Source organism: Canis lupus, chromosome 4 (assembly GCF_011100685.1).
Source record: "Canis lupus familiaris isolate Mischka breed German Shepherd chromosome 4, alternate assembly UU_Cfam_GSD_1.0, whole genome shotgun sequence".
Lineage (NCBI taxonomy): Eukaryota > Metazoa > Chordata > Mammalia > Carnivora > Canidae > Canis > Canis lupus.
In genome coordinates this window covers 33,252,061-33,267,963 of record NC_049225.1, presented here as the reverse complement: position 1 = coordinate 33,267,963, position 15,903 = coordinate 33,252,061, and positions in this window count along the sequence as shown.

Sequence of the window (15,903 nt, the reverse complement as noted above, 5' to 3'; positions counted from 1 at the left end):
GGATTCACAACACAGTACCTGAATAAACAATATGCCCTTTTGAGTGATTTATAAGATTCTTATTAATTAAAGCTTATTGTTTTCCTAAAGGAAAATAAATTTCTGATTGCATATTTTCTTTTCTCAAGGATGGGGTTTGTATTGTTTCCACAGATGTCAAATACTTTGAAAAAGGAGTTACCTGGTCACATCATTGGGAAGATATGCTCAAGTGTGGGGTGGGAAGAGATTTCATTGACTGGAAACTAATTAGGAATTTATTGCAATTGTTCAAGCAAAAGCTGTGGAAGGCTGGAATTAAGATAGTAGAAGGACAGAGAGGGGTTTATGACAGAGATATATGACTAAGGAGGAATTTATAGGACTTAATGACTGATTGAATATAGCTGATAAGGATGAGGGAGGCACCCAGGATAATCCATGTTCTGAATTGAGTGAAATTGGGTGGATAATTACACCATTAATTTAGAGATAGGATACAGAAAGAGATACAGATGTGGGGGAAGCAGGTAAGTAGAAGTATTGAGATAGTGAAACTGAAGGACTCCATGAATATCTGTTCTTGCTTCTTTTCCTGCTATTTTTGCTAGGACCTGCATCCCCACCCCACTTTATACAAGCCTCATAATATCCTCCTTGCAAGGGACAAATTGTTAATAATTTCTTTAGAGTAGATAACATCTAAGGAAGGACAGGTGCTTACCAGAAATAACACCTGGGCCCTCATCTTTGTTCTAACCAGTTTCTGGATGCCTGAGGGGACACATATGCCAGACCACCCTCTTCAATAAAACCCCCAGACCCTGAATAAAGACAAGACTCATGGTCCTTTCCTTTCCTTTCCTTTCCTTTCCCAGACATTCCCTCTGTATCTTCCATAAACTCTACTTTCATTTCCTGCTGGCTTACATTTGATGTCCATCCTATGAGATGCCAAGGCCTCTCTTGGCTGGTCCTGCAGGAGGACCCCCGCTAGTCCCTGGACCCGGCCTGCCAGCATCAGTATAAAGTGTTAAATTGTAGGTTACCTGTTTCTAAGGCCTTGGAGCATAGGATAGAAAACAGAAAAAGACATGAATCATGAATTCTAATGCTGTATATCCACCACCATTTTTATTGAAGTCTGCTGACTGGTTCCTTATGCTCCACCTGCTGGCTAAGTGGAAAGTCCTGGATTATAGATGAGAAAAATCAGAATCAAGGACTGAAGAAAAAATATTTTATTTTCATTTTTAGTTAAAATAAATGCCCCTACTCTGCCCCCAGTAAACTTCTCCATCAGGAAACATAGGGTGAGTGAGAGAGTTGAAAGGGGCATTTGTGAGGGTTTTACCACTGCCCTACCCAAGGTGCTCACTATGTCTCCCAACAAGGGGAAGGTGCTTCTCCCTGAAAGGTTGGTAATGTTTGTGAACATGGGGGGCCAACTGGCAGCTGCTTCTCATATGGTGTTTGTTTGTTAAATGGCAGAAAACAAAGCAGGTGGGAAGGAGTCAAGATCTTCCCTTCTTGTTTTTCCTTGGATTTAAAATTTGCTGTGTCAGATTCCTAGAATCCCTGAGACCTGGATAAACCCAAGAGTGTAGCTGTGAGTGTGGGCTAGCTTGTTGGTACTCTTTAAGACATTGCTCAGTAATGAGGGGGTCACTTTCCAGAAGTTGGCATGGGCAAGATGCTCAAATGGGCGCCAACAGACCATGGTGTGTGCTACACAACAGAGCTGGCATCTGACTGTCTCCAAGTAAGAGATCAAACTGTGCCAACCTCAACTGAAGAAATATGAAGCCATAGTTAAGAAGGAACTGCTCCCTCTGGGTTCAGTTCAGTAATGAAAGCATTACCTGGGAGCTGGTACACTGACCAGAACGTAGAGTGGAGGAAGAGAAAGCAGGCCACACCTGTTTCCTCTTGTTTAACGTAATGTTTCTAAGCCATATGGAGACCAGGAAAGGAGAAAGGGTTTTGAACTAGAAGGTGACTGATGGTGAGATGTCCTAAATCTGACTGATGAGTTGTCAGACTGTCCTGAGCTTGCCAGAATGGAATAGACTAAGCTATGTGCTTTAGGCTGATTGGAGGCTAAAAATCAAATTAATGGCGTAGTTCATTTTTGTACTCATTTTACTGGCAATTTTTCAATGTATACCCCTTACAGAGATGCAACCAAATGCTGTACGTGAATCCAAAGAGCAAGTTCATGAATGGGGTAGTATCTGTTAAGGGATGAACATTGGAGAGATCTTGAGAATAATCTCACACTTCCTGGTCAGGTTGCAAAGAGGATGCCAAAACTCATAAATGATAATAGCTTAAGAAAACATAGCAAAGTAATGGTAGATCTGGTCTAGAACAAGCATTCTCAATGTGGGTTAAAAGTTGGTTCTTGAGGGGGGAAATATATATATATATATGTATATATATATATATATACATATATATAACAAACTTTATATATATATATGTGTATATATATATATACACATATATATAACAAACTTATATAGTTTATAAGGAAATACATATACATAGTATATATTACACATGGTACATAGGTCAGTATATCTCTGGCATTAAAACTTCATGGGGGAAGGAAACTAGGAGGAAAATGCCTAAAAATGCTCTTTAGAGAAGCAATAATGAAATAATGGTTGAGAAATACTGGTCTAGAACCTAGGATGTCTGAGACTATGGTGTTCTACTCTGATGGCAGGCCTGTGCAGCGGAAAAGTTTATGGTATTTCCTTCTATGATTTTATCAGAGAGATGTTATTTTATGTAATTTTATGATTTCTTGATCAAAATTCTATCATTTATCCTTTTTAAATTTTATTTATTCATGAGAGACACACACACAGAGAGGCAGAGACACAGGCAGAGAGAGAAGCAGGCTCCCTGTGGGGAGCCCAATGTGGGACTTGATCCCAGGACCCCAGGATCATGACCTGAGCTGAAGGCAGATGCTTAACCACTGAGCCATCCAGGTGTCCCTATCATTTGTCCTTTGTTTCTAACTGCTTTAGGACATCTCCATCTAACATGTCTCAAATTGGGGGCACCTGGGTGATTCATTCAGTTACGTGGCTGCCCTCGGCTAGTGTCATGATCCCAGAATCCTGGGGATGAGCCCTGAGTTGGGCTCCCTGCTCAGGGAAGGGGCCTGCTACTCCCTCTCCCTCTGCCACTCCTCTCCCTTGTGCACTCTCTCTCATTCTCTTTCTCTCTTTGAAATAAGTAAATAAAATCTTAAAAAAAAAAGTCTCAAAGCAACGGATAGCCAGAATTATGAAATGGATTAGAAATGTTTCATTCCTGGGGAATCCCACAAATCCAAGGCTAGAAAGTATAGCTTTATGTCACAATGACTCAAGTGAAACACTGAAGAGTCACAAAACATAAACTGGAGCATCCCCAAACCCCTTCTGCAGGTTCAATTATTTTGCTAGAGTGGCCTATAGAACTCAGGAAAACTGTGTCCTTACTATATTACTGACTTATAAAAGGATACAACTAGGAACAGCAAGACAGAAGAGATGCATAGGGCAAGGTATGTGGGTAGGGGCGTGGAACATCCATGTCTTCTCTGGGTGTTACTGCCTTTTTAGCCCTTCCACCTGTTCACCAACTGGGAAGCTCCCTAAACTCTGTCCTTTTGGCTTTTATGGAGGTTTCCTTATCTCCATAAAAGCACAGTTGGTTAAATCATTGGTCATTAATGATAGACTCAACCTCCAGTCCCTCTATCTCCCTGGAGGATAGGGGTGGGAGGGTTAGGCTGAAAATTTCAATCCTTTAATCACATGGTTGGTTCTCCTGGCAACTAGTCCTCATCATGTGGTTATCTAGATGCTTTCCAAAAACCACCTTATTAACATGAAAACAAGTGTGGTTGGAAGGGGCTTGTTATGAATAACAAAAAACATCCCTTTCACCTTTAGTATCTTTTTTTTTTTAAGACTTTATTTATTTATGAGAGACACACGTACACACACAAAGAGAGAGAGAGAGAGAGAGAGAGAGAGAGAGAGAGAAAAGCAGAGACACAGGCAGAGGGAGAAGCAGGCTCCATGCAGGGAACCCGACATGGGACTCGATCCTGGGACTCCAGGATCACACCCTGGGCCAAAGGCAAGCGCTAAACTGCTGAGCCACCCAGGCTGCCCTCACCTTTAGTATTCTTATCACTTAGGGTTTTAGGAACTGTGTGCCAGGAATCATGGCTACTAAAATATATATTTATTGTAAATCACAACTCAGAACAGTCCAAACATAAACACAGGGTATCAAGAAATCCATATAGCTGTACATCTTCTTAATTTTACTTTAAGTGGTAAATACTAAATTTGAGTCAATTGTGAAAGTTCGGTATGTATATATTGTAAACCCTAGAGCAACCACACCAAAACAAAAATGAAAACAAAACCAAAACAACAACAGCAAATCATAAGGATATATAGCTAGAGAGTCAAGAAATAAATTAAAATGGAATGCTAAAATATAGTCAAATATTCCAAAAGAAGGCAGGGAAGGGAGAAGAAAGGAACAACAACAACAAAAAAAACAGAGAGGGCAAACATATCAATATTAACATATCAGTACAACAAATACAACCATATCAATTTTAACCAGGATATAAATGATTTAAATACACTAATTAAAGATACAGATTTTTTTTAAAGAAAGAAAATCGAACTACTTGCCATCTGGAAGGAACCTACTTTAAATAAAATAATGTAGATTAAACATAAAATGATGGGGAAAGAAATACCTTGCAAACACTAAGCAAAGAAAGCTGAAGTGACTATTTTAATTTCAAAGTAGACTTCAGAGTAAAGAAAGTTACCAGGGATAAATAGACGTTACACAGTGAAGAAAGGCTAAATTCATCAAAAAGGCATAACAGTCCTGAATGTGTGTGCCCCTACTACAAAACAGAGATTCAAAAGACATAAAATGATGTGACTGAATGGTGAAACAGGCAATCCCTGATTATACTTGGAAACATTAAGTCTTCTGTTTCAGTAAATGATAGAACACACAGAAAATCAGGGAAGTTACGGGAGACCTGGACAACACTAAAAACAATGTAATATAACTGATATTTATAGAAGATTCCATCCAAGAATAGCAGAATGCACCTTCTCCTTAAGTGCACATGCAAATTCACCAAGATATAGACCATGTTCTGGACCATAAAACAAATTGTAATGAAATTAAATGAGTTAAAAATCATATGAAATATATCCTAGACCATAATGGAACTCAGTGAGGAACCAATAACAGAAAGATATACGGAAAATATTCAAATATTTGAAAATTAAACAATACATCTCCAAGTAACCCATGAATCAAAGAAGAATTCTCAAAAGAATGAATATAGAAAATATTTTTTAACTGAATGAAAATAAAAATACAACATAGAAAATTTGTGTGGATGCAGCTAAAGCAATGCTTCAGAGAGATTGATGGCATGGAGTACTTAGAAGAGAAGAAAGATCTCAAATCCATAATCAAAGCTCTACTTTAAGAGATTGGTAAAAGGCAAGCAATTAAATTGCACACCAAAAACAGAAAGAAGGAAAGTATAAAGAGAAGAAATTGGGGCACCTGGGTGACGCGCTCAGTTGAGTATATGACCCTTGGTTTCTGCTCAGGTTGTGATCTCACGGTCATGAGATTGAGGCCCATCTTGGGCTCCTCACTCAGCAAGGAGTCTGCTTGAGATTCTCTCTCCCCCTCTCTCTCTGCCCCTCCTGCTTTTGCTCTCTTTCTAGAGTAAATAAATAAGTCTTTAAAAAAGAGAAGAGCAGAAATTGGTGAAATTGATGCCAGAAAACAATAGAGAAAATCAATAAATTCAAAAGCTGATTTTCAGAAAAGATCAGTAAAATTAATAAAGCATTATTCCAGGTTGTCCAAGAAAATAGAGTAGACACAAATTATCAATATCAGAAGTAAAAAAGGGGATGTTGAAAATGTTAGAGGGATAATAAGGGAAAATTCCAAACAACATGAACCTAAAAATTTTCACGAGCAGCGTTCTCATGGGATATGTTGTCTCCAAATTTCAGAGGCCCACCAAGTGTTGTGCTTCTTTGTGATGGGCGGTAGGAGATGCAGTAACTTGTCTCTTATTCTAGAGTGGATATCCAACATGTCTTAGTCGACCTCTGAGACTCCTAGAAACTACCAAATATGGTAGCCTCTGTACTTTTGGAGGTTTTATTTCTAATTTTCTGGCATCCATATATCTTACTAAGGCATCTTGGGTACCTGTTCCTCTCTGTTCACCAGGTTTGATGAACTAGTGCTGCCCAATAGAAATTACTATGAACCACATATATTATTTTAATTTTTCCATGTAGCCACATTAAAAAAAATAAAAAGGAACAGGTAAAATTAATTTTTATAACCTTATTTAACCAAACATCTCCAAAATATTATCATCTCAGCATATAGCATACACAATTATTAATGAGGTATTTTACATTTGTTGGTACCAAGTCTTTGAAAAGTAGTGTGTATTTTACACCTACAGCACATCTTCATTCAGAATAGCCACATTTCAAGTTGCTCAGTCACATATGGCCACTGGTTACCATCCTGGACAGTACAGCTCTGGAGTATATTAGGACTGAGCAGTCAGGATGAAATGGTACTGTATTAAGGCAGAGATAGACCGGTCACCTTTACCTAAAGGTAAATTTGTCTGACAATCTTTATTGATGGGGATAAAAAGGAACTATTTCCTACATTAACTGCTACATACCAGCTGCCAGGGTGTTTTGTGGTTGCTCCAGTAAAGATACTATATTTGGTGGAGCCAGTGTAATGCTAAAAGAAATAAGTCAGGCAGAGAAAGACAAATACCATGTGATTTCACTCATATGTGGGATTTAAGAAACAAATGAGCAAGAGAGAGAGAGAGAGAGAGAAACCAAGAAACAGACTCCTAACTATAGAGAAAAACTAATGTTACCAGAGAGGAGGTCGGTGGGGGGGATGGATGAAACAGGAGATGGGGATCAAGAGGTGTACTTGTTTTTTTTTTTATATATAAATTTATTTTTTATTGGTGCTCAATTTGCCAACATATAGAATAACACCCAGTGCTCATCCCATCAAGTGCCCCCCTCAGTGCCCGTCACCCAGTCAGGAGGTGTACTTGTGATGAGCATTGTTGAATCACTATATCATACACTTGAAACTACTATAGACTAGATGTTAATTACAAATGGATTAAAAAAGATATTATTTTTGGAACTTCAGGTGTACTTGATATCACCATCTGATTACATTTATGATAAGTAAGAGTCATCTCCAAGACCTAGAAGACTTTGGCACCAGCCATCTTGGCAGGTTAAAAGGAGAGGTGAAGAAATGACTACACTTGCATCTTTCAAATCTTTGGGAGTGACGTTGATCTTTGCCTTCCTTTGGGAATGCATATGGCTTTTTGTTTACTATTTGGCAAGGAGTATTCCAGGGGCTTCCACTTGACCCTTCCTTCCATAATTTGCATAATTAGGAAAGTAATGCCGGGATATTTCCATTTATAAGTAATGTCTTCACTGTGTGTTTCACTTCCTGGGAAATAAGCACAGGATGTGTCTACAGAGCCATTGGATTCCCTGTAAGACAGACTCAGACAAAGATTCCACATATCACCTGACCTCCATAAGTCTTCACGCTTAACAGTGGATCACAAAAATGTTGTGATTCTTCAGGGATTAGTGACACTTCAGAGGCAGTATCCAATAACCTCCAGAAGGACTGGGTATTTTTGTTTCTCTAGTCAATGGTCATAGATCTTTCCAAGGAAGACTTGGAAGGAGAGTCATAGTCCATGCTTATGGCTGTATTTTAAGATGCTTCTTCAGAGAGACCCAGTCTCCCTCTCAAAGAAAGATTTCTGAGTTGGTTTACTGGGTTTAGTCTGAGAACTAGGTAAGGAGCAAATCTCCACCATGACAACTTAAGTCTGGTGTCTGCTTATCAGACTAAGACGTTTTCTGTTTATATATTATGAAATAGCACTTCATTAGGCTACTTATTTTATTTCCAGGGACTGAATGGTCCATTAAGTCAGTCACATTTGCCTTTGGGGTAAAATACTGTGAGTACTACTCTGTCTTTGGGTTTATGATGGTAATTATTCTCTTCTTTATCTAATAGCTAAGGACCAAAATCTGGCCTCTAGTGCACTGGGATCTCGTCATTCCCATTGAGACCAAGGAGCACAATCCCCTATTAACATCTCAAAATTGTCATCTCCAACCTACAGAGGCTAGCCACCATGGGAATTTTAAGGATGTTGGCTATCCTCTTACCAAAGTACTCTCATGAGTATGGCTAAGGGTTGGTCCAGCAGTTGCACATGATGGATATACTCCAATGTTCTTTTTCCCCTGAGTCTTCAGATTCCTTTACAGCAGGGCTTCTCCAAGTGGAGTCCCAGGTCCCAGTGCTGGCCGAAGTGGCATCATCCCTGAGCTTGTTAGAAATGCAAATTCAAGGACACCCTCAACCTACTGGATCAGAGTTTCTGGGTATGAGGTCTGGGAAACTAGTTAAGCACATCTCCATGGGATATTGATGAGTGTAGAAATGTATAAATCACTTTCCTACAGTATGTCAGAGAGACTTTGGCATCTCATACTCATAGACTATATAGGCTGTTGTTGAGTCAAAGCTATAGTCAGCCAACTAGAAAACTATACAGGCACTTTCAGAAGCTTACCCTGACACATTTAAATCCCAAATTCCAGGGGCAGCCGGCTGTCTCAGTTTGTGGAGTATACAACTCTTGATCTCAAGGTTGTGAGTTCAAGCCCCATGTTGGGTGTAGAGATAACTTAAAAATAAAATCTTAAAAAAAACCCAAATTCCATATTGGTAAGTGCATCCATATTGAAAATTAAACCAAACATTTAATTTTCTTTAGTGTAATACCCTTAGTCTTCACTTCTGTACATGCTAACTGGATTCCTGATGATACCAGTTGGTGAGATCCCAACACTCCCTTTGATATATAATATGTCTCTCCAGGAGCAGGATTTATATTGCTCTGTCTGGACTATGCTGAAATCTAACCCTTATTTTAGATCCAGAGTCAATGAAGGGTGAGCATGGGTGATGAGATTCTGCAGCTCTCGTGACTGAAGCGCTTCAGGAGTAGTTGTAGACTCTTCTTATTTTTTAAATGATGCAAAGGCTGGTTTCCTTAGATGAGAGCCAGGTGTGTGTGTGTGTGTGTGTGTGTGTGTGTGTGTGTGTGTGTGTGTGTCTACTGCTGACAGTAAAGAAGATTAAGGAGTAGGAGTAGTTGGGGGTTCAAGATTCTCAGGCTTAGGGTTATCTGCCCCTGTGTTCCCACACCATCCTCTCTGCACCAGTGTCCCACACCTCAGTGTGGGGGACGTGGCCAATTTTCCCTGTTAAACTCATGCCGCAGCTTCATGATCCAATCAGGCCCCAAGTTTGATCCTCAACTATATTTGTTCTGTGGTCACAGGAGATAAGGAATTCCTCTCATAGTGGTATTTTGCTTTTACAACCATTAGTTGGGTTTGGATTTCAAGGTTCAGCATCCTCTTCTCTGTGTAGGATAGTCAGAAATAGCCAGCTGGCCCCACCATCTTTATAATGACCTCACTTACCTTGACAAATATGTGCCACATTTTTGTCTTAGCAACTAAATGCCGCAGCTATCTTTCAATGCCTGTCCCTGGACTCAGACTTCCATCCCTAGCTACTACCAGTCATAGTTTGAGTAATTGTGATTCCACCTCGTGTCTGGAAAAGAGGTTATATGTGCTTTCATCAAATACGTGAGCCATTTCAGAATCACATTTTGAGAGTCTGTCTCCTGGGTACCACTTACTGTATTAGTATCCAGTAGAAAACAGATGGCACATTAAAGAGACAACTGAAGAGAGTCTAATGAAGTCACTATTTGCCAATGTGTATACTGGGGCAACACCTACATGGGGGTAGTAAAGCACCCTGGGATTAGCAGCAGTGGGAAGCTGGTATCACCCTGGGCCTGGAAGGATAGGGGGAGGAAATGGTTACAGTGGGTCATGGCAAGAATTGCAGGTATAGGAGGGGGATCACCACATATGAGCTGTGATTATCATTAAATCCATGGCATGGTAGGATGGGAGCCAGGAGGGTAAATACTCCAACTTTCCACCCTCCGATCACATTGCCTCCCAATGGCTGCACCCAACTGTAAGCCAGAGGAACCTAGGATGATACAGTTCTCAGAGGTTAGTTTTCTAGGACCATTGGCAGGGTGAAGTGTGCAGAATGGGTCTTGACTTTCTCATGTATTATAGGCTGACTTGTGTCCCCCCAGAATTATAGGTTGAAGCTCTAATCCCTGAATATGATTTTATTTGGAGATGGGGCCTTTAAGTAGGTAAGTTAAATGGGGTTATACATGTGTGCCATTAATCTGATGGGACTAATGTCCTTATAAGAGGAGTAGTAGACATTCTTACTCATTCTTATCTGAGGACGCAGTTGTAAGCCAGGAAGAAAGGTCTCACCTGATGCAAACCCTGCTGGCCCCTTGTTTAGGACTTCTCCCTCCAGAACTGTGGGAAAATAAATTTCTGTTGTTCATGCCACCCAATCTGTGGTAGTTTGTAATGGCAGCCTGAGAAGACTAACACATCACCTACAAGATGAAAATTGTGACATGTGTCTCGTGGGACTCCCATGAGAATTAAGTGATGTAACATGCGTGAAGTTTCTGAGCTGAGTAGATGCACAGTAACTATTTATTATTTTCATTTTGGGTATTAAGAGTTAAACACTGAGAGTCTCATTTTATGATTTTCAGATACCACTCTGTATGGCTTTTTTGAGCTTCAATTATCTTTCTTGAGGGGAACCAGTAGGTCTTTATACATTATGCATAATATGTGGTTTAGGATACCTTTTTACATTCTATTTATAATCTACTTTTTAAAACGTCTTATCACCCCCTCCCCATCTCTGTAGCACATTGGATTAGTGTCTCATTTTAGCAGTTTCTAATGTCTTCTATACTGGTTTATAACAGATGGTTCTGAGCTCATTACTCTATAAATATAGATTACATATATATTTTTTTTCTGAGTGAATTACTTTGTATTAGTCCCTGATGAAGCTCACCTGCCACGTTTCAAAATGTTCTTGTCAAATAGCAGACCCAACACTATTTTCATTTTTATCTTTTGTGTTTTACATTTTGCCTTGCTTGTCTTTTTAGTACATAAATGCTTATGGGCAGAAAGCATTCGTTTTATGTCATTTTATATGTCAGTTTCAGGCATCAAACACACTGATAGTTTTGAAAAATGTAATGAAAATCCTTTCAGGTAAAAAACCCCATATTTTAGGATTCATTTAGATTTACTGAAATGGTTGTGTGCTTATAGTAAAGCACTGTCATCCAGATAGTTCAGTACCGGTTACATAATCAGAGACCTACAAGTGTGGTGCCCATATGGATTTTTTAAAGAACTTTTTAAAAAAAATTATTTATTTATCTTAGAGAGAGAGAAAGAGAGAAAATGGGTGGGAGGAGCGGAGGGAGAAGGAGAGAGAATCCCAAGCAGACTCCATGCTGGGCAAGGACCCCCAACGAGGGCTCTATTCCTGGAAACTGAGATCATGACCTGAGCTGATACCAAGAGTCAGACGCTTCACTGACTATGCCATCCAGGCACCCCAACCTTTTAAAGAAGGACAACAGTTGTGAAATAGTTATTAAGATTATACTGTTTTATCAATTATATAGAGAGTAGATCAAAAGAATAGTTTTATAATAGCTACAGCTTATTGAATGCTACTATGGGCAGACATACTTTTATATTTATTATATTGTATACTCTTGTAAGATGGTCTCAGAGGCTTAACCCTGCCCTTTCTCCTGATATCCTACCACTAGAAGAATTAAATCACTTGACTGGATTTAACTAGGGGATGAGGCTTTTCCAGGTGAATGTGTAGCAGGGTGAAAAATGGCAAACAAATGAAAGGTTTTCGATGGAGGGATTATGATGATGGGTCATAGGATCTAGTCTGGGTCAGGGTAGATGTGAGCAAGACGAAAGAAACTAAGAAACTGGGAGAAAGAAGTTTTTGAATATGAACAATTGTTAGAATTGGTGATTTCAATTAAATAAAATATGGTAAAAAAAGATTGGATATTCTGAAATTCAGATTTTGGAGAGAGTGTGGTTATTGATAAGGTCAAGGTCATGAGTATGAGTGTGGGAGAGGTAGGTGACTGAGATATGGTGGAAGATGATTAACATGACAAAGAGCTGAGAGGTCTAAGTGTTGGATGGTTCTTCCAACAGATGCAGATGCCCCAAGAATGGTGCTAGGACTAGGGGTAGAAGGGGAGGTGGTGTGGTAGGCACAATAATGGCTCCCTAAAATGCCTGTGTTTTAATCTCTGGAACTGTGAACACATTGCTATATGAAGCAAAAGGGGTTTTGCATATATGAGTAAGTTAAAGATCTTCAGATATGGAGTTTATCCTGGATTACAGGAAGAGGGGCAATTTAATCACAAGTGTTCTTACAGATATGAGGCAAAAGGATCAGAGTCCTAGAAGGAGATGTGATGATGTAGGCAGGGGTTGCAATGATGTGGGGTCATTGGCAAGGTTGTGGGCAGCTTCTAGAAGCTAGAAAAAGGCATGGAAACAGATTTTCACCTCCAGAAGGTACTGACTTTAGAAGGAACATAGCCATGATGAAATTATTTTAGACTCCAGAGCTGTAAGATAAGGAATTTCTGATGTTTAAGCCAATGAGTTTGTGGTAATTTGTTGCAGATTGCTAAAACAGCAGCTATCAGAGTCATCAGTGAATTAGAGATGGTGATGGTAGTGGGTAGAAGTTAGGACAGCAAATGAGAACTAAGGAGGGTGATGCCTGGTGCAGATATTTAAATGTTGCTGGGGTTTCAGAAGGAGGAAGGAATTTTACAGGCTCTGCATCATGAATTCCAGTGGTCGTGATGGGAGGTTCGGGTATGGTAGTAAATAGGATCAGATTGGGATGAGCCCAGACCCACTACAAGGATATGTTAAAGGAGAACTTGGGAGAGTTTGGGTTTCTGGATAAATAAGGAAGAGAAGTGAGAATCTTACTTATCTTACTTATCTTACCTCCAAATAGTTTCATTTATGTATTCAACACCCGTGAGGGGGCTCTGACATGGTCATGTGTGGTTTGGTGGACTACGGGTAAGTGAGTGCATTCTCCTGGGGAATCCTGTGGATTGTTTTCTCAAACACCAGGAATTTGAATTGCTCCAAAAGCTTTCTTTCTTTGTTCTTCAGGTAAAGTAGTACAATAGGCTGGAGGATTGAGGGGAGATGAAAATGAAAAGATGTTGACGAGACTATCTTCGAATAGGGAACTTGGGACTTCCACTTTCTCTGGTGGCTTGATGGGCAGGAGAAGAGATAAGCCACTGTAGAATGAAAGAAGAATCAGATAGGCATCAGATTTCTTATCCATAACATTGGATCCTGGGTGTCAGTGGAGTAATGCCTTCAAAGCTCTGAAGGAATAGAACTGAGGAACCAGAATTTTATACAAAGGAAGAAAACAGATGAAGTGTGAGTGAGGGCGGGAGCTTGCTTTGGGATGGATTCCTTGCCTTTCCTCCGCTCCTGCTTTGAACTGCAGGGGGCTGGCTCTGTAGGCCGGATTTCTCAGGCTCCTATTTTATTGACTTCTGATTAGGTCCAAGCAGTGAACGTGCAGAAGGAATGAGGAAACCAGGGTATAATTCCTTCTGCGCCTATGCTTCTAGTGGAATCTGACCTTCGTGTGTCTTCTCTCTGGTTCTGGTTTCTCCTGGGAACTGCTAATACCACTTGCTTTGTCCCTCCAGTCTAAGGATGGTTGTGAATGTCTACTGTCTGTTCCCTTGTTTGGTTTCTCAGTTCTTCCATTATTTATGTGACCGATTTTCTCCACTAAATTCCTTCTGTTTAAATGCTTATAGTGGTTTCACTTTTCCTGTTGGGAACCTGAGTGATATATAATAAGATAAAGACATTTTTGGAGTTCATGGAATCAGAAAGCTTATCACCCTCAGAGTCCTGATGTAGGCAGGTTGGGTCTCAGGACCCGGGGGAGAGGGGGTGTCCTGCAGGGCCAGCTAAGAGGGTCCTTGGCTTTGCACAGGCTGGAAACCAAATGTGAGCCAGGAGGAAGGGAGACCAGGGTTTATAGAAGGTATAGAGAGAATGTAGATATAGACAGAACATCCAGGAGACCTGGAAAGGAAGGAAGAATCTTGTCTTTGCTTGAGGTCTTGGGTTTTTATTGAGGATTGTGGTCTAATGTATGTGTCTTCTCAGGCATCCAGGAACTGGTCAGAACAAGGACATGGGTCCAGGTGACTTTCATAGATCACTTATTCCTTAAAGACAGGGGGTCTTGGCATTGAGATGTCTAGCACTGGCAGTCTGGAATACACATAGGATGGCTTTGCCTGGTCATCTTTGCCTGGTCATTTCTTAGATATTATCTATCGTGCTGGAAGACTCCAAAGAAATCATGAACTCCTTGGCCCTTACAAGGAGGACATACATTATTGTACGTATAAAGTGGGGGTGCATGTCCTAGCAAGAATAGGAGAAGGAAAAGAACAAAAAAACAGAGTTTTATGGAGTTCTTCAGTTTCCCCATCTCACTCCTTAGGAAGTTTCATGATGATATATTTTAAAAAACAAGGAAGGAACTCAAGAGAGAGGCTGGATCCGCTCTGAGAGGGCAAGAGGGAGCAGTGGATCCAATCCAAGAAGGCAGGGAAGGCAAATCCAGGATAGGAGCTATGCCAGAGGGCTGGGGACACACATTCCAGCTTGAACCAGAAGTACGGAGGGCTCCAAAAAAGGCAATTTAAAACCCATCCCTCAAAACAAAATCACAGGAGGATCACAAGCTACTGTGATCCAAATTTGAAGAAAAATAAACTATGCAACAATTTTGAACACAATTGATAGAGCGTAAGAGAATCCATTTCACTTTGATGCAAGGATCATTCTCCTCTCCATGGCCCACGTATTGTGACATTGGACTTGTAGAAAAGAAAATATAATCCTAGCATTATACTTGGCCTTGCGCTGAAAAAATTATTTAGAGTCATATTAATGTAAATGCTGTTTATTGGCTTTTTAGCGCTTAAAGCCAACCTAAATGCAAAGAGTAAAAGACTTGATTGTGGTTGCAGCAGAGAATATAAACGTTAACAGCCTTGTACTATAAAAGTAAAAGTGCAGTTACAGAAGGTCAAGGGAGGCCAGTTGAAGGGATGAATGAGGCATTAATATTTTCATTTTGCAAAGGAAAGAATGAACCATCTCAAGCTGATAGAATAAGAAGAGGACTGCTATGTTATTTAAAATGATTAAGATAACTAATAGTAATAGATGTAAAAGCAATACTGTAATTTTCAAACATTAGGAGAAAAGGAATAGCACACCTGAATTCCATAAATTTTGCCTCCAACTGTTAAATCTAGAAAAAGGCTGTCTGAGGGGGTGGGGTGGGGGAGCAGGGATGGTGGGGTAGGCTGCTTCATTCCAGCCTAACCTCTCTTGTATTTTTACAAAATATCTATCATGAAGTTTTAAAAACACATTGGAATAAAACGGAATAAAATGTTAACAGTTTGTCTCTGGGAAGGAAAACTGTATCCCCCCCCCCCTTATTTTTGCTTCATCTTTTGAGTTCTGTATAATGAGCATTTATTTTTTTTCATGAATGTATTTATTTACTCAAAAACAAAAACAAAAAAAAGAGTACTATTCCACTTTTCTTCATCTTGTTCGGAATTGAGTCCATACTCTTTATTCGCAAGAGTAATAGTAATCAGCACTC